Consider the following 19,133-nt stretch of genomic DNA (forward strand, 5'->3'; position numbering starts at 1 on the left):
TCATATTGAAGGCCCAGCTATTTGGAATTGAATGACATCAACTACAATCTCCTGTGATGCCAGGGGGGGAACTGGCAGCCGTTGGAACCGGGTGGGGGTTGGAATTGATGGGTCCCATATTATCCTATGGGGAAAAAATGTTACTGCTTTACCAGGCGATATCTCCGGTTCCCGGGGGGCTAGAGACATGGGGCTGGGCTCGTTGGAAAGCTCTGGTCCTCATCTACAAAATGAATGACAGGGGGGGCACGTGCCCGGGTGCCCCCCCCCCTGAATCCGCCACTGGGTCGGAGGTGCATGTTCCTCCGACCAGCAACCATTCAGGGCCTGAAAATGGGAGCGCGCACCCGGCGATTTATCGCTGGTGCACACTACAATCACTGGCAATATGGTCGCTAAGCAACCATATTCCCAACGATTTCAGCCCCTATCGCCCCCGTGTGTACACAGCATACGCCAACATTACACTGTACAATTTTGGGGTAAAAATGGAATTAGAGACGGGTATTTACATTGAATCCTCAGCACTATTTCCCAGTAGCTCTTACTAACTGTTGGGGCTCGTCTACATTTGGAAATAAGTAATTTTAAAAGATTCCTCTCAGATGTAGCAGTACACACCCACGCTTCTAGGTGCCACGTTCATAATCTCTTTTCAAAATATCTCCTTATATGGAACTAGACACGTCCTTTGGGTGGAGCCTGACACGCCCCCTCAATGCTGTGCAAAATTCTCCTGCCAACTATAATCTCCCTGAAATTAGTTTTCAAAAGTAGGCAAGTATGCGGTTTCTGGACTTTACTCTTAATGCATGATTGCCATCACCTGTGTTGAACTGGTTAAGTGATAATTGACAACAAGTAGATAGTGCAACCCTTGGCGAAAAACACAAAAACAATCACACTTACACAATTATGGAATGTGTATAGGTCACTGTGAACGACAAGCAATCACAGTTTCTGGGTCCCTTTCAATGAACCTTAGGATTTAAAAGAAAAAGCAGACCATAGTGCAAATAAAGTTTTTACAGTCTGCACAAATTTTAATAGTGATTAGATGCACTCACAAACAAGTATATTTCATAGGCACATCAACGGTCTTTAATCTTCATAAAAAATCCATAGGGTTCCTGGGAGGCTTAAAAGAACAATTTCTAGTGCAACATTGTTTTTTATATAAAAGTACAAAGAATTTATTGGACAAACTCACATATTCGCAGAGATAAAATCGCATGTAACCCACAGCTGGGTATCAAGGTCCTCCAAAGGATGGATGTGTAACATCAGGTTTTTTCCCCTCTTATCCAGTCCCAAGGGGTCCGTTCGGCAGTAGTGGTATGCTTAAGCGCGCTTTCAGGCACAATAGCCCTTCATCAGAAGCATGTCCACAAGTGTCGAGCGGGGCCCTTTTTAAACCCCACTAAACATTCAATCTGTCACAGCTGTGCGCATTTGCTCACAGCGGAAGCTCCAAGCCGCTCCGGCGGAAGTGATGTGTAATTCGGCTGAGCATCCTGGGAGCCGTAGTTCAATGAACATACATCGCGTACCGGAAGTTCATGTACGCTCCAGCAGAGACAATGCTTGGCGGAAATGATGTGTAGTTCCGCTCAGAATCTTGGGGGATGTAGTTCATTAGGCATATATCGCGTACCAGAAGTTCATGTACGCTCCGGAATGGGGTAGAAAATAATTCTACCAAGTGTCCTGGTTAGCATTGTTCCAATGCTGTCATACATTCTCCCGGAAAGTGTGCTCCGTGGAGCGCACCTATAATCCCGGAAGTCCTTTCACAATAAGTCCATTTGGAACGCACGTCCATTTTTAATATAATTGATGGATTCCAGCATAAAAAAGATAAAAACATGACAATAAATTAGGCACTTAGTTAAAAGTAAAATTACAGTAAGAGAGACAAATGATGTGATAAAAACAAGGGAGAAAGTAAAATGGTTTCTTTAAATTTTACTGTATTTCCCCTCCCGGGTTTCTCACTTGTTTTTATCACATCATTTGTCTCTCTTACTGTAATTTTACTTTTAACTAAGTGCCTAATTTATTGTCATGTTTTTATCTTTTTTATGCTGGAATCCATCAATTATATTAAAAATGGACGTGCGTTCCAAATGGACTTATTGTGAAAGGACTTCCGGGATTATAGGTGCGCTCCACGGAGCACACTTTCCGGGAGAATGTATGACAGCATTGGAACAATGCTAACCAGGACACTTGGTAGAATTATTTTCTACCCCATTCCGGAGCATACATGAACTTCTGGTACGCGATATATGCCTAATGAACTACTTCCCAAAGATTCTGAGCGGAACTACACATCATTTCCGCCAAGCATTGTCTCTGCTGGAGCGTACATGAACTTCCGGTACGCGATGTATGTTCATTGAACTACGGCTCCCAGGATGCTCAGCCGAATTACACATCACTTCCGCCGGAGCGGCTTGGAGCTTCCGCTGTGAGCAAATGCGCACAGCTGTGACAGATTGAATGTTTAGTGGGGTTTAAAAAGGGCCCCGCTCGACACTTGTGGACATGCTTCTGATGAAGGGCTATTGTGCCTGAAAGCGCGCTTAAGCATACCACTACTGCCGAACGGACCCCTTGGGACTGGATAAGAGGGGAAAAAACCTGATGTTACACATCCATCCTTTGGAGGACCTTGATACCCAGCTGTGGGTTACATGCGATTTTATCTCTGCGAATATGTGAGTTTGTCCAATAAATTCTTTGTACTTTTATATAAAAAACAATGTTGCACTAGAAATTGTTCTTTTAAGCCTCCCAGGAACCCTATGGATTTTTTATGAAGATTAAAGACCGTTGATGTGCCTATGAAATATACTTGTTTGTGAGTGCATCTAATCACTATTAAAATTTGTGCAGACTGTAAAAACTTTATTTGCACTATGGTCTGCTTTTTCTTTTAAATCCTAAGGTTCATTGAAAGGGACCCAGAAACTGTGATTGCTTGTCGTTCACAGTGACCTATACACATACCATAATTGTGTAAGTGTGATTGTTTTTGTGTTTTTCGCCAAGGGTTGCACTATCTACTTGTTGTCAATTGTTTCCACAAACCTTTTTTGGTGAAGGGTTCATTCTTGTGCTTACCCAGGCTGAGAAACACAGGGTGCGCTAGAAATCAACATAATTTATTCCACTATCTGGTTAAGTGATAAGAAAGGTGTTTCACCACAGGTGATGGTAATCATACCAGGGCCGAAACTAGGGTTTCTGGTGCCCGGGGCAAGACATTCATTTAGTGCCCCCCACCCCAGCGTACTTGCCTGGTCTGCGCTGGGGATTCCTCTCTCTATGCCATGGATCCTGCTCTGTGCAAGGGCCGCCACTGCTGGGTGACTCGGGAGTCGGACCTCGGCTACAGGCTACAGTCTCCAGTCCAGGGCAGGCTGTGATGACGCCACTGTGAATTTGCGTGCGGTGGAGGAGGAGAGGGAGGGGGGGGGATAAGGCATAAGAGCACGCACTGCGCGGGGTATGGTGCAGAGGTGCCGATTTATGTTTTTTCTGGTGGGTGCTCAAGTAAAAAGTATAGGGGTGTGGCTTCACAGAGAAGGGGTGTGGCCACAAAATAATACTAATGCATATTATGCAGTACAGTAGCCTCCATTATTCAAATGACAGCAGCAGAGTCCCCCTTTTTACACATTACGGCAGACAGTCCCCATTTTACACATTACACTCTGCACTACATTCCCCACAATTAAATAAAATATCTCTGTACCTCTGTTCATAACAGCCCTCCTCTTTATCCCTCTCCAGTCCCGGCCGCCTGTGACCCTAGCGCCGTGCTTCTGCTCCAAGCCAGCAGTCTCTCTCCCTTTTCTGCTGCGCTGCGGTACTTGCTGCCACTGCTTGTAGCTGGACTCCACAGGCTGGCTCTCTCTCTCCCAGCCCGACACTTCTTCCTCACACACGCGACCTCCGTCCCCTCTGACCGCTATGCAGGCGCCCGGCTATCACTCCCGGCGCGCCTCTTCAACCTCCGGCTGCACAGCACTTACTTCACCTTTTTCTCCCAGCCGCACGCCCCGCTGCTTCTCCTCACTCCCGCTATGGGCTGACCTCTTCACCGGGCAGCCTGCTTGTTCAGGTACTGCACACCGTTCCCTCTCACGCTGGCTGTTTCCTTCCTCTCCTGCTCCGCGCTCACTTCCCTCTCCTCTCTTCCTTCTTCACGCGCTTCCCCCTGTCCTCACATCACTTGCCCCTTGACCCCCGGACCTGACAGTGCCCCCCCCCCTCCAGCGCCCGGTGCGCGTGACCCCCCAGCCCCCCCCTAGTTACGGCCCTGATCATACTTTAATAGGGAAGTCCAGGAACAGAGCATTATGTCCCTCCTGAGAAGGTCATGATGCCAACAGTATCAGTGCCTTTTACACATAATTCCCACAGTAGTGCTGCTTACAAATAATGTCTACAACAGTGGTGCAAGTAAATGGGAGTGGCAGTGGCGTCACAAGGCGGGTGCGGCCCGGATAGGGGGTCACCCTTAGTGGGATGACACCAAAATCAGCCGCAATGAGGGTCCAGGGTAGTGTCTAGATCCCTTTCAGTTTTGTCAGTTTTCCCATCATGCCCTGGGTCCACATATTCCTGGAGGGGGAATATAAATCTGTGGCGAGCGAAGCGAGCCACCGTGCCCGAAGTACATACCCTCTAACTGTACCGATTTTGCCGGTACAGTACCGTTTTTTAATGGTCTGTACCGGCAAAAAAACAAAGTGTACCAATGTACCGATTTTCAGCCGGCCCCAGCAATGGGTAGTAAACAGTAGCACCCATTCCCAGTGGTGCTTTGCGGGCCCCGGCCAGCGTGCGTCGCGCTGACGTCATGCGGCTCCGGCACGTACCATCCTGCACTCCTCCATCGACGCATGCTTTGCTGAGGATTCCATGGAGCAGGAGGACCTCCCACACTCCTCCGCTGGCGCATACTCTGCAGAGTATACAAGGCGCCATGGAGCAGAAGGACTGTGGAGCACCTGCGGCGGCTGGTGGGAGTCAAGACGCAGTGAGAGGGGAGCAGTGAGCGGCACACAGTGAGTGGGCAATAGCATACACAGGAATTTAACTTGACATTATTCAGAAAGGGTGTGTGACCATGCCACCTTTGTCCATGGCCACACCCCCTTTCCGTATGTGTACCGATTTTTCCAGTCCAAATGTTGGAGGGTATGGAAGTTGCGTGCGAGCGTAGTGAGCCCATGAGGGTACAATGCAGCTAATATAAAACAAGATAACACAGGGTTCCCTACCAGACCCTCTCCTTCAGGGAGAAAATGCTCTGTTCCTGGACTTTCCTGGTAATGTATGATTGCCAGCACCAGTGGTGAAACACCTTTCTTATCAATTACCTAGTTCCCCACAGGTAATGACAATCATACATTACCAGGGAAGTCCAGGAACAGAGCATTTTCTCCCTGAAGGAGAGGCTCAGGTATGCAACCCTGAAATAACGTACACTTACGTGAATTACAGATAAAATAAAAAACGTTGTGAGGGCAACTTCCACCCTCACTGAACGTCATATCCTGTAATCAAAATTGAAGGGGATCTATTCTCTACCATAAGTCCAGTACTCACAGTTCACACTGCACCTAGGGTGACCAACTCATCCCTTTAATCCGGGACACATATTAATTACACAGGTTCTGTGGCAGTTTAAAACCAGGTGAAATGGAGTCTTGAGGTGTGGCAGTTTAAAACCAGGTGCATACCTCCCAACTGTCACGATTACAGCGGGACAGTCCCGATTTTCGGGTCCTGTCCCGCTGTCCCACCCGCGGCAGGCATTGTCCCGCTGCGGGGGGTGTCAGTTGGGAGACCCCCTAATCTAATAGAATAGACGCTGTGCGCATGCGCACAGCGTCTATACTCGTATGAAAATGAGGTCGCGGCTAATTAGCATAAGCCGCGCCCTCATTTGCATACGCGCGAGTGTCCCTATTTCCCCAACACAGAAGTTGGGAGGTATGCAGGTGAAAGCCAGCCACAGAACCTGTGTAATTAATATGTGTCCCAGATTAAAGGGATGAGTTGGTCACCCTAACCGCACCCACAGTGGCACCGACAGCCTTGTCCCGTCATTACGCACCCCCATCCATCCCTGACCAGTGCCCACCCCTACGCACAGTACAGGACACACACGCACGGCCAGGCGTGGCACGTACCACGTGTCACGTGATGCAGTGGCGTAACTAAGTTTTGGGCGCCCCCCCGCCGTTAGGGGGGGGGGCGCCCTCCCGCCGCCGCCCCGCCAAGCACCCCCAATCCCCCGCCGCCCATGCAAACCCCCCCCAATCCCCCGCCGCCCATGCAAACACACCCCCCCCCCCATCCCCTGCAGCCTTACCTATCGCGCTGCTCCCGGCGGCTCCGTTCTTCTTCTGCTGAGGACCACCACAAAATGGCCGCCCCCATACAGCAGACAGTTTCAGAGAACTGTGTGCTATATGGGGGCGGCCATTTTGTGGTGGTCCTCAGCAGAAGAACGGAGCCGCCGGGACCAGCGAGATAGGTAAGTCTGCGGGGGATTGGGGGGGGTGTAACTATAGCACCGCAGCCCCCGGCGAACCCACATGCACAGCGCTGCGGTGCTATAGTTACGCCGCTGACGTGATGTCTCTGACTCAGGGCGTCTCCAACAGTCAGCAGCAGCTCAGCGGCCTCTGAATCCTCTGCAGCGGATTCCAGGTGGATCGACAGGACAGTGACAACACAGCAGGTCAGTACAGCTCTGGGATCCATGTTCCAGTCAGGAGGAATCATTAAGAATAATTCTGATTGAATCAAATCTGAGGGGAGAATGGAGGGAGGGGGCGAAGCTTAGGTCACCGCTTTAATATTACTAATCTATGGCTATGGGGTGATGAGTGTTCCTGCCTAGTGAGGGAGGCGGGGTAATTCAGGACCTGAGTCCTCCCCCTCCCTCACTAGGCTGATCACTCATCACCCCATAGCCATAGATTAGTAATATAATATTAAAACACTTACCGGCTGAGTCTCAGGTCATTGCTTTCATATTACATTACTAATCTATGGCTATGGGGTGATGAGTGTTCCTGCCTAGTGAGGGAGGTGGGGTAATTCAGGACCTGAGTCCTCCCCCTCCCTCACTAGGCTGGATCACTCATCACCCCATAGCCATAGATAAGTAATATAATATTAAAACACTTACCGGCTGAGTCTGAGGTCATTGCTTTCATATTACATTACTAATCTATTACTAATCTATTACATTACTAATCTATCGCTGTGGGGTGATGAGTGATCCTGCCTAGTGAGGGAGGAGGGGGACTCAGGTCCCTGCTTTACTAATTTATGGGTATGGGGTGATGACACTGATGAGTGATCCTGCCTAGTGGCATACATGCTGCAGCCTCAAAGGCATACATGCTGCATCCTTTTGCAGTATGCTGCAGTGTGCTGCATCACACTGCAAAGATGTGAAAGGACACATCTGTATGTGCTATTCTTTGCTATTTATACAGATGTGTCCACTTATATCTGCAGCACTTATGCCTGGAAAAAGGGCCCATCGGCAGGAGAGTTCATGACATTCGTACCTTGCAATCCTAGGGATTCCATGTGGTGTGATATGGGGGGGGGGGGGTGACACAATGAGTTACTACACTGGGTGACACCAACCCGCGTGACGCCACTGAGGTACGGCGTGGTACAGGTCACCAGTCAATAGGAACTCGTGGCCCGGCAGACAATCAGGAGCGGCTCCTATTGGCTAGCAACCCAACCCAATTCAATAAAAAAAAGCCACCATGGTTGGACAAAAAAGTTAGGTCAGCAATCAACAATAAAACAAGAGCATTTAAATTCTATAAAAATAACTTAAATGAGGAGGCGTTCACCAATTACAAAGAATCAAACAAAATTTGCAAAGGGGCAATCAAAGTAGCTAAAAGGGATTATGAAGAGCGCATAGCCACTGAAAGTAAAACTAACCCCAATAAGTTTTTCAAATACATAAATAGTAACCGTATAATTAAGGACAACATAGGCCCACTAACCAATATCACTGGAAAAGGTTTTACGGAGGATAAGGGAAAAGCAGAACTGATAAATGAGTTCTTCTCATCAGTGTTTACTAAGGGAGAGCAGACTGTGGAACGCACACATACCACAAATGGGATGAACAAGCCAGACTTCAATATTGATTTCTCTACCGAGGAAATAATATTGAGGCTCAGCAAAATCAAAACAAATAAATCACCTGGACCAGATGGGATTCATAGTTACATAGTTGGTAAGGCTGAAAAAAGACTTGCGTCCATCTAGTTCAACCTGGTATAGATATCCATTGCTGATTTGGTAGGTTCTGGTATTTTACAGACAATTTATATTTCTTATTTGTACCCATGAATGTTTTTCTCCAGTAAATGTTTGTCCAACTTTGCCTTGAACGCATTTAATGAGCCAGCCGTTACCACCTCTCTGGGAAGAGAGTTCCAGAGTTTGACTGTTCTGACCATAAAGAAATTCTTTCTACTAGCTGAATGAAATCTTTTTTCTTCTAATCTATACTCATGCCCTCGCATCCTAGATTCCTTTCTAGTAGAAAAGAGGGTGTGTGACAGTTCCTTATATTGGCCCTTGATATACTTGTACATGTTGAGCATGTCCCCCCTTAAACGTCTCTTTTCTAATGTAAATAGTCCCAAATTGCTTAATCTCTCCCCGTAGCTTAAATTCTCCATTCCCCTAATAAGCTTTGTTGCTCGCCTTTGGACTTTTTCTAATTCTATGATGTCCTTTTTATAGTGTGGGGCCCAGAACTGTACTCCGTACTCTAGGTGAGGTCTCACCAATGCTTTATATAGTGGCATAATTACCCTTGAGTCCCTAGTTTCCATTCCCCTCTTAATACATGCCAGAATTTTGTTGGCCTTTTTTGTAGCTACATTACAATGGGCACTACATCCTAGTTTGCTGTCTATTTGGACGCCTAGATCCTTTTTAAGTATGGAATTACCCAGTTCCTCTCCACTAAGGTTGTAACTTGCACACTGGTTGTGTCTCCCAAGGTGCATACCTTACATTTATCTACATTGAACCTCATCTTCCATTTTTTTGCCCACTCATCTAGAATTGCAAGATCATTTTGAAGCATGGTGACATCTTCTGATGATTTGATGACTTTGCTAAGTTTTGTATCGTCCGCAAAGATGGATACATTGCTGAGTAATCCTATCCCAATATCGTTAATAAAAATGTTAAACAAAATGGGCCCCAAAACCGAACCCTGGGGCACTCCACTTAGTACTGGTATCATATCTGATACGGCACCATTCACAACCACTCTTTGTTCTCTATTACATAGCCAATTCCCTACCCATCTGCAGATATTTTCACCCAATCCTAGGTTCTCCATTTTATTAATCAATCTCTTGTGTGGGACAGTATCAAATGCTTTAGCGAAATCTAGGAAAATCACATCTACAGCATTTCCATTATCAAGGTTTTTGCTAAACTCTTCATAGAACCCTAGTAGATTAGTTTGGCATGAACGATTTTTCACGAACCCATGTTGGTTAGTACTGAGTAGACGGTGATGATCTAAATATTCCTGGATTCCATCCCTTAAAAATCCTTCAAATAGTTTACCCACAATTGATGTTAAACTAACGGGTCTGTAATTAGCGGGATCTTCCTTTTTTCCTTTTTTGAATATTGGCACTACCTCTGCTATTCTCCAATCTTTTGGTACTATACCTGACGATAGTGACTTGCTAAAGATATAATGTAGGGGGGTAGCTAGTTCATCCCTTAATTCCATTAATACCCTCGGATGAATCCCATCTGGCCCTGGTGATTTATTTGTTTTGAGTTTGCTTAGCCTCAGTATTATTTCCTTCGGCGTGAAATCCACAATGAGATCTGGCTTATTTGTCCCGTTTGTGGTAAATGTTCGTTCCACAGTCTGCTCTCCCTTAGTAAATACTGATGAGAAGAACTCATTTAACAGTTTTGCTTTTCCCTTGTCCTCAGTAACACTTTTTCCACTAGTATCAGTTAGTGGGCCTATGTTTTCCTTAATTAAACGTTTACTATTTATGTATTTAAAAAACTTCTTTGGGTTGGTTTTGCTTTTAGTGGCTATGCACTCTTCATATAGGGTACTTCATATAGGGTACTTCATATTCATCCTAGGGTACTAATGGAATTAAGGGAGGAATTAGCTTCCCCTCTACATTATGGGCAGTATTCAATGAGAATTTTGACGATGTGCAGCGAATCTTGTTTAGGATTCGCTGCACATTCGCCACTGCCCGCCGCGTTCCGGAGCCTTGCCGGCTCCAGTATTCAATGAGTCAGGGGCTCACTGCCCCTGACCGGCGAATTTTAACTCCTGCGGCGATGCCGCAGGGAGCCTGAGGACGGCGGCAGGCAGGGAGATGGAAGTCTCCCTGCCTGCCCCAGAACGTTTGTGGGGGGGAGGTGGGCTCCCCGGGAGCCAGGCAGCACAGGCTGCCCCCGGGATAGCCAACAGGGGACCGGGTATTCACTACACCCGATCGTGCATATGTAATAATCGGGTGCAGTTAATATTTGAATATCTAATATCTAATATCTACAGCACATGAATAAAAATAGCATGCCCCTCCTCAGAATAAAATTCCTGATTTTTTTTTACACCAAATGTAAAAAACAAAACACTTTATTTTAAAAGTTCACATTCCACTTCACCATAAAAAGATAGCGATTGCTACTCCGTGAATCATGGCGATAAAAACCTTGAAATGTATTCGCCATCTGGTCATTGAATAGGGTGATTCACCGTTTTAGTAAAAAAAAATCGCCTTACAGCACGAAAATAGCACAAAATCGCCATAAAACATGGCGAATCGACCTCATTGAATATTGCCCTATATCTTCAATAATTCACTATCATCAGGAAAGGTACCAAAAGACTGGAGAATAGCAGAGGTAGTGCCATTATTCAAAAAAAGGAAAAAAGGAGGATCCCGCTAATTACAGACCTGTTAGTTTAAAATCAATAGTGGGTAAACTATTTGAAGGATTTTTAAGAGATGGGATCCAGGAATATTTAGACCTTCATAGTTTACTCAGTTATAACCAGCATGGGTTCGTGAAAAAACGTTCATGCCAAACTAATCTACTTGGTTTCTATGAAGAGGTTAGCAAAAACCTTGATAATGGAAATGCTGTAGATGTGATTTTCCTAGATTTTGCTAAAGCCTTCGACACCGTACCACACAAGAGGTTGATAAATAAAATGGAGGACCTGGGATTAGGGGCAAATATCTGCAGATGGGTAAGGAACTGGCTGTGTAATAGAGAAAAAAGAGTGGTTGTGAACAGTACAGTTTCAAATATGATACCAGTACTAAGTGGAGTGCCACAGGGTTCGGTTCTAGGGCCCATTTTGTTTAACATTTTTATTAACGATATTGGGATAGGGTTACTCAGCCATGTATCCATCTTTGCGGACGATACAAAACTGAGCAGAGTTATTAAATCATCAGAAGATGTCACCACGCTTCAAAATGATCTTGACAATCTAGACAAGTGGGCAAAAAAGTGGAAGATGAGGTTCAAATACAAGGTCATGCACCTTGGGAGACATAACCAGTGTGCTAGTTATAACCTAAGCGGGATGAATTGGGTAATTCAGTACTCGAAAAGGATCTAGGAGTCCAAATAGACAACAAACTAGGGTGTAGTGCTAAATGTAATATAGCAACTAAATAGGCCAATAAAACTCTAGCATTATTAAAAGGGGCATGGAAACTAGGGATTCAAAAGTAATTATGCCTCTGTACAAATCATTGGTTAGACCACACCTCGAATACGGAGTACAATTCTGGGCCCCACACTATAAAAAGGACATCATAGAATTAGAAAAAATCCAAAGAAGAGCAACTAAGCTTATTAGGGGAATGGAGACTTTAAACTACGAGGACAGATTAAGCAAGCTGGGACTATTTACACTAGAGAAGAGACGTTTAAGGGGGGACATGCTCAACATGTACAAATATATCAGAGGCCAATATAAGGAACTGTCAAGCACTCTTTTTTCTGCTAGACAGGAATCTAGGACAGGAGGGCATGAGTTTAGATTAGAAGAAAAAAGATTTTGTGCATCTAGAAGAAAAAATTTCTTTACAGTCAGAACAGCAAACTTTGGAACTCTCTTCCTGAAGAAGTGGTGTCGGCAGACACTATAAATACATTTAAAATAAGGTTGGATAAACATTTATTGGTTAAAAACATCCACCGGTATGAATAAGTAACAATCTGTCTTTAAAATATCAGAACATACTATATAACAAGGGATTAGCTACTATAAACATAGGTTGAACTAGATGGACGCAAGTCTTTATTTAGCCTCACCTACTATGTAACTATGTAACTATGTAACCCAGCGTGATATTTCAAATAGCTGTGGGCCTGCTCAGAAGACAGCCGGGCAGCCCACCGCTCCCTGCCCGGCAGTCACATCGCTTCCGTTCTGCTGAGTGATATACAGCAGTACCAGTGGACTTTAGTGGCAGTACCATTGGACTGGACTTATACAGCAGTATCACTGGACTGGACTTATTATACAGCAGTATCACTGTACTGGCCTTATACAGCAGAATCACTGGACTGGATTTATACAGCAGTACCAATGGACTTTAACAGCGGTACCACTGGACTGGATATATACAGCAGTATCACTGGACTGGACTTATACAGCAGAATCACTGGACATTAACGGCAGTACCACAGGACTGGACTTTAAAAGCAGTACCACTGGACTGGACATATACAGCAGTATCACTGGACTGGATTTATACAGCAGAATCACTGGACATTAACGGCATTACCACTGGCCTGAACTTATACAGCAGTACCAATGGTCTTTAATGGCAGTACCACTGGACTGGACTTATACAGCTGTATCCCTTGATTGAATATACAACAGCACCAATGGACTTATGGCAGCACAGGACACCAGCACTGGCAGCACAGCACCACAGGACTGGACTTATACAGCACCACAAGACTGGACTTATGGTAGTACTGGACATCAGCACTAGGCATCACAGTACCAAAGGACTGGATTTATGGCAGCACAGGACACAAGCACTAGGCAGCACAGGAGCCCAGCACTAGGCAGCACAGCAGCAGAGGACTGGACTTATATAGCAGCACCATGACTTCCACGACTTATGGAAGCACAGGACACCACCACTGAACAGCACCAGGTGACCACCCCATCAACAGACCACCAGAAGTGACCCTTCCTCCCACTACCCTCTCTAATGCTGGAGTGAAGATGGCGGCGGTAGCGGGGGACTTATATCGAGTCCAGATCTTGCAAGGCCCGAGTCCGGCGGGAATACTCGAGCAGTGCTCGGATCCAGGCTCGGGTGTTCTGCGGCTTACGTCTAACATACTGACTTATGTCTAACATAATGCTGTCTGCATTCTAAAACACTGACACGCTCCCTGAGCCTGTGTCCTGCACTCTATCACATTGATGCCCTCCCTCACCCTTCGGCCTGCGTTCTAAAACACTGATGCACTCCCACACCCTGCGGCCTCCGTTTCTATTACACTGCTGCCCTCCCTCACCCAGCGGCTGCGCTGTATCACACTGATGCCCTCCCTCACCCTGCAGCACCAACGCCCTCCCATACCCTGTGGTCTGAGCTCTATCACACTGAGGCACTCCCTCAGCCAACAGCATGCGTTCTATCACACCGAAGTGCTCCCTTACCCTGAATTCTATAACACTGATACCTCGCTAATAACAAATTAGGGGAAATTTACTAAGGTCCTAAAATACGGTTGATGCAAGGTATGAATTCATACAACGTGCATCGGTCGTATTTTCGGGAAAATACAATAAAAATATGTAAATAGAGCAGATTTACTAATCTGCCTTAATTATGGATTCTTATTCTCCCAATGGCATAGTTGGCCGTATGCCACCATATTCATATATACAGCCGCTAAGACAGAGCGAGGGTCGCATAGGCTGGAGGGAAATTAAGAGCCTGTGAATTTGTTGTCCACAAGCAATGTACAACAGAAGCATCTGTGTAAAGCCCTATGGAAATAGTAGTGGAGTGGCAGTTAGTTCTGCCAATCAGGTAGCAGGGGGGCGGCAGCCAGAGAGGGTTATATCAGTGATCAGAGACAGGAAGTGAGCCTCTTTGATTCTGGATCAGTCTGGAAGCACAACAGCTAAATCTTGAAGCAGAACAGCTAAATCTTGAAGCAGGATAAGTAACTTTTCAATTGCTCACATTCTCTCTCATGCCTTCTCATTCCTCCCTATACAGCTTGCTTTTTCTGTCTGTGTACCTTGGGGTTTTTTGGATATGAATCCACAAACTGGTCTGCGCTGTGTTTGAGCGGCCCAATACGGTAGATAACTGTGGGGGTTGCTAGAAAGCAGGATATATCGGGCGCTTGTAAAAAATAATAAATAAAAATACAAAAAGAATTTTGCAAAACGGAGATTTTTTTGTGATGGAGAGTGGTAGTAATGAGTCAAGGATAGGAAATAAAAAATAATAATAGTAATAATAAAATAATAAAAATAAAAATAAAAATAAATAAAATAAGAATATAAAAGTAAAAAAATAATAACAAGATTAAAGAAAAATAACTGGGCTGAAATTAACGGTACTGATAAACCAAATAGAGTAGAATGAGAATAAATGAAAGAGATATAAACGCAGTAAGAAAGAAATAAATAAATAATAAAATAATAAAATTGAAAGAAATAGACGGACAAACAAAAAACACTTATTGCGGCATGTTTACAATCCTTTGGTTGAGAAGGTAAGGGGGGAGCAGTCCAGTATCTCTAACTCACCCTAACTAGTCCTGCCTGGGGTCCGTTTTGGTGGACGCTCCGGGCGGCAGCGGGCGGTAGCAGACGGCACGGGTCCTGCGCTGTTAATTGCCGGCTTCTGTCATAAAGCTTGTAGCGTGCGGCAGAGCGGCGGCTTGTGGCGGCTGTCAGCCTTGGCTTGCTGCTGGTTCTGCTGGGTCTTCTGGTCCCTCCTAGAAACACATCCAACGCGTTTCACATCGGGTAGATGCTTTGTCAAGGATGACTGTGTTTGTGGCTTGATGCTTTTTATAGCATAAAAACTTTATTAGTAAAACGGAAGTGCCCAGAATAGCTTTGGCTTAATTCGGAGGCAACCTCATGGCTCTTTTTTTTCTTTTTTTTCCAAAGGTGATTTAAAATCTTTTCATGCGCAATAGTTGACAAACAGTCACAAACAAAATACAGAAAAAATACACAGAAAAAATACACTGAACATAGATAGTGGTGAAGAGAAAAGGATATAAAATGAATACATATAAGAGAGGTTTAGGATGAAAATAAGGCAAAATAAAATAAATAATAATAAAAATAAATATATATAAAATATAAAATAAATGAAAATAATAAAAGTAACAAAACAAAAACAAAAACAAAAAACCAAAATAAATAAGGATAATAATAATAATAAAAATAATAGAAAACAAAAAAATAAATAAATAAATAAGAGAATAAAATAAAACAAAAAGAAAAAGAAAAATCGAAGAGGAAGAAGGTGTGCGGGAAGTTTATCTGCAGGGGGATTCTTTTCATAGAAATGCTTTGAGCTCAATGTCAATGTTTAGACCCTTTGGCTCAAGGGTGTCCAGGAGATAGATCCATTTTGTAGAAGATGAAATCTCAAACATCGACGAGAAACAGAGAATACAATACAACTTTTCGAAAGAGGAACAAAAAGCTCTAAAAACATTAAAACAAGACCGCACGATAGTAATCAAACCGGCGGACAAAGGTGGAGGAGTGGTGATTCAAGATAAGGAGAATTATGAAAAGGAAGCAGAGAAATTACTTTTCGATGTGAACACATACAGAAAACTAGATCAAGATCCCACAGCCAACTACCAGCGCCTCCTATATCAACAATTACAAGAGGGACTAGAAACAGGTATCATTACTAAAAAAGAATTTGATTACATTTACATAGAACATCCAAAGATCCCAACATTCTATCACCTGCCAAAGATTCACAAAAATCAAGAAAACCCACCTGGACGCCCAATAGTTTCAGGAATTGGATCAACAACATCCAACCTGTCAAAATATATTGACTTTTTCCTCCAACCCCTGGTCAAAAAACAAAAAAGTTTCCTGAAGGACACCACAAGCATCCTGCAGACTCTGAATACAATTGAATGGAAAGAGACTTACACCCTCTGTACAAGTGACATAAAATCATTGTACACAGTAATAAACCACGACGCAGGATGTGAAGCAACACGTCACTACCTAACTGAACAAACCACCATTTCCAATAGACAAATCAATTTCATCATGGAAAATATCGATTTCATTCTCAGACATAATTATTTCTGGTACAATGGGGCATTTTTTAACCAGGACCAGGGGACCGCAATGGGAACTTCCTTCGCACCGAGTTATGCGAATTTGTTTGTGTCAAGATGGGAAGATACGGCCATCTGGAAGAACAACATATACCTGGAGAAAATCCATTGCTGGAAACGGTATATAGATGACCTCTTCTTCATATGGGAAGGATCACCAGAAGAACTAGAAGAATTCAAACTACATATGAACAACAACTCACTTAACCTTGAATTCACAACGGTGGACAGTAAAGACATGGTTGTCTTTTTAGATTTAGAAATCTACATAAAAAACAAAAAGATTCAAACCAGAACACACATAAAAACTGTTAATGGGAACAATATGCTGGCACACAATAGCAACCACCATCAACAATGGATAAGTAACATCCCAGGAGGACAATTTCGTCGACTAAGGCGTAACTGTACAGAAGATGAAGTATTCGAACATCAAAGCAAAGACATGGAAAAAAAGTTCCTTCAAAAAGGATACAAGCAAAACTTCCTACAAACGCAAATAAAGAATACAAGAGACTTGAAGCGAGACGAACTAATCAGCTACAACCCAAAAAAGACAAAGGAGATGCCATTGACATTCATCACAAAATACAATAGCAATCACAGAACCATTGAAGAAATGCTACGTAAACACTGGCATATATTAATGCTAGACGAACAACTAAAAGGAACTTTGACAAATAAACCCAAAGTTGTATATCGGAAGGCAAATAATCTAAAAAAAGCACTAACGAGCAGCTACCTTCCAACAGAAAACAAGAAAAAAACAACAAAAGGTTTTTTCCAATGCACCAAATGCACAGGATGTAAAAACCAACAAACAAGCACAAAACCAATCAAAGAATTCTCATCAAACCAGAACAAAAAAGTCTTTCAAATAAATGACCAGCTCTCCTGCAACACAGAAGGAGCAATCTATCTTTTAGAATGCCCATGTGGCCAGCAATATGTTGGGCAGACCAAGAGGAAATTAAAAACAAGAATCACAGAGCATATTTATAATATCAAAAGAGGACTAAAAACCCATAGTGTCTCTGCCCATTTTCTTGAAAGACACAACAAAGATCCGAGAGGCCTCACCTTTATGGGAATCCAGAACATAACCCCACATTGGAGAGGAGAGGATATGGTATCCACCCTAAAAAGGACAGAAACAAAATGGATCTATCTCCTGGACACCCTTGAGCCAAAGGGTCTAAACATTGACATTGAGCTCAAAGCATTTCTATGAAAAGAATCCCCCTGCAGATAAACTTCCCGCACACCTTCTTCCTCTTCGATTTTTCTTTTTCTTTTTGTTTTATTTTATTCTCTTATTTATTTATTTATTTTTTTGTTTTCTATTATTTTTATTATTATTATTATCCTTATTTATTTTGGTTTTTTGTTTTTGTTTTTGTTTTGTTACTTTTATTATTTTCATTTATTTTATATTTTATATATATTTATTTTTATTATTATTTATTTTATTTTGCCTTATTTTCATCCTAAACCTCTCTTATATGTATTCATTTTATATCCTTTTCTCTTCACCACTATCTATGTTCAGTGTATTTTTTCTGTGTATTTTTTCTGTATTTTGTTTGTGACTGTTTGTCAACTATTGCGCATGAAAAGATTTTAAATCACCTTTGGAAAAAAAAGAAAAAAAAGAGCCATGAGGTTGCCTCCGAATTAAGCCAAAGCTATTCTGGGCACTTCCGTTTTACTAATAAAGTTTTTATGCTATAAAAAGCATCAAGCCACAAACACAGTCATCCTTGACAAAGCATCTACCCGATGTGAAACGCGTTGGATGTGTTTCTAGGAGGGACCAGAAGACCCAGCAGAACCAGCAGCAAGCCAAGGCTGACAGCCGCCACAAGCCGCCGCTCTGCCGCACGCTACAAGCTTTATGACAGAAGCCGGCAATTAACAGCGCAGGACCCGTGCCGTCTGCTACCGCCCGCTGCCGCCCGGAGCGTCCACCAAAACGGACCCCAGGCAGGACTAGTTAGGGTGAGTTAGAGATACTGGACTGCTCCCCCCTTACCTTCTCAACCAAAGGATTGTAAACATGCCGCAATAAGTGTTTTTTGTTTGTCCGTCTATTTCTTTCAATTTTATTATTTTATTATTTATTTATTTCTTTCTTACTGCGTTTATATCTCTTTCATTTATTCTCATTCTACTCTATTTGGTTTATCAGTACCGTTAATTTCAGCCCAGTTATTTTTCTTTAATCTTGTTATTATTTTTTTACTTTTATATTCTTATTTTATTTATTTTTATTTTTATTTTTATTATTTTATTATTACTATTATTATTTTTTATTTCCTATCCTTGACTCATTACTACCACTCTCCATCACAAAAAAATCTCCGTTTTGCAAAATTCTTTTTGTATTTTTATTTATTATTTTTTACAAGCGCCCGATATATCCTGCTGTCTGTGTACCTTAACTGCTCCTGCTTGCACAAAATACCCTGTCCTGTATCACAGCCACATGTAGACAGTGTCAGGGCTGGGGATTTCCATGCTGGCAGTGGTGATACTACAGCACCACTTGCTGGTGCCCTGGTTACTAGGTTTGATTTAACTTGTGGCATTTAATATGGGGGGGGGGGGGGGGGGTGTCTTTGAGGCACAAGGCCTTCTGTCTGTGGGCTCCCTGCCTCACTTGGGAT

Source organism: Crinia signifera, chromosome 8 (genome assembly GCF_055691185.1).
Source record: "Crinia signifera chromosome 8, ASM5569118v1, whole genome shotgun sequence".
NCBI lineage: Eukaryota > Metazoa > Chordata > Amphibia > Anura > Myobatrachidae > Crinia > Crinia signifera.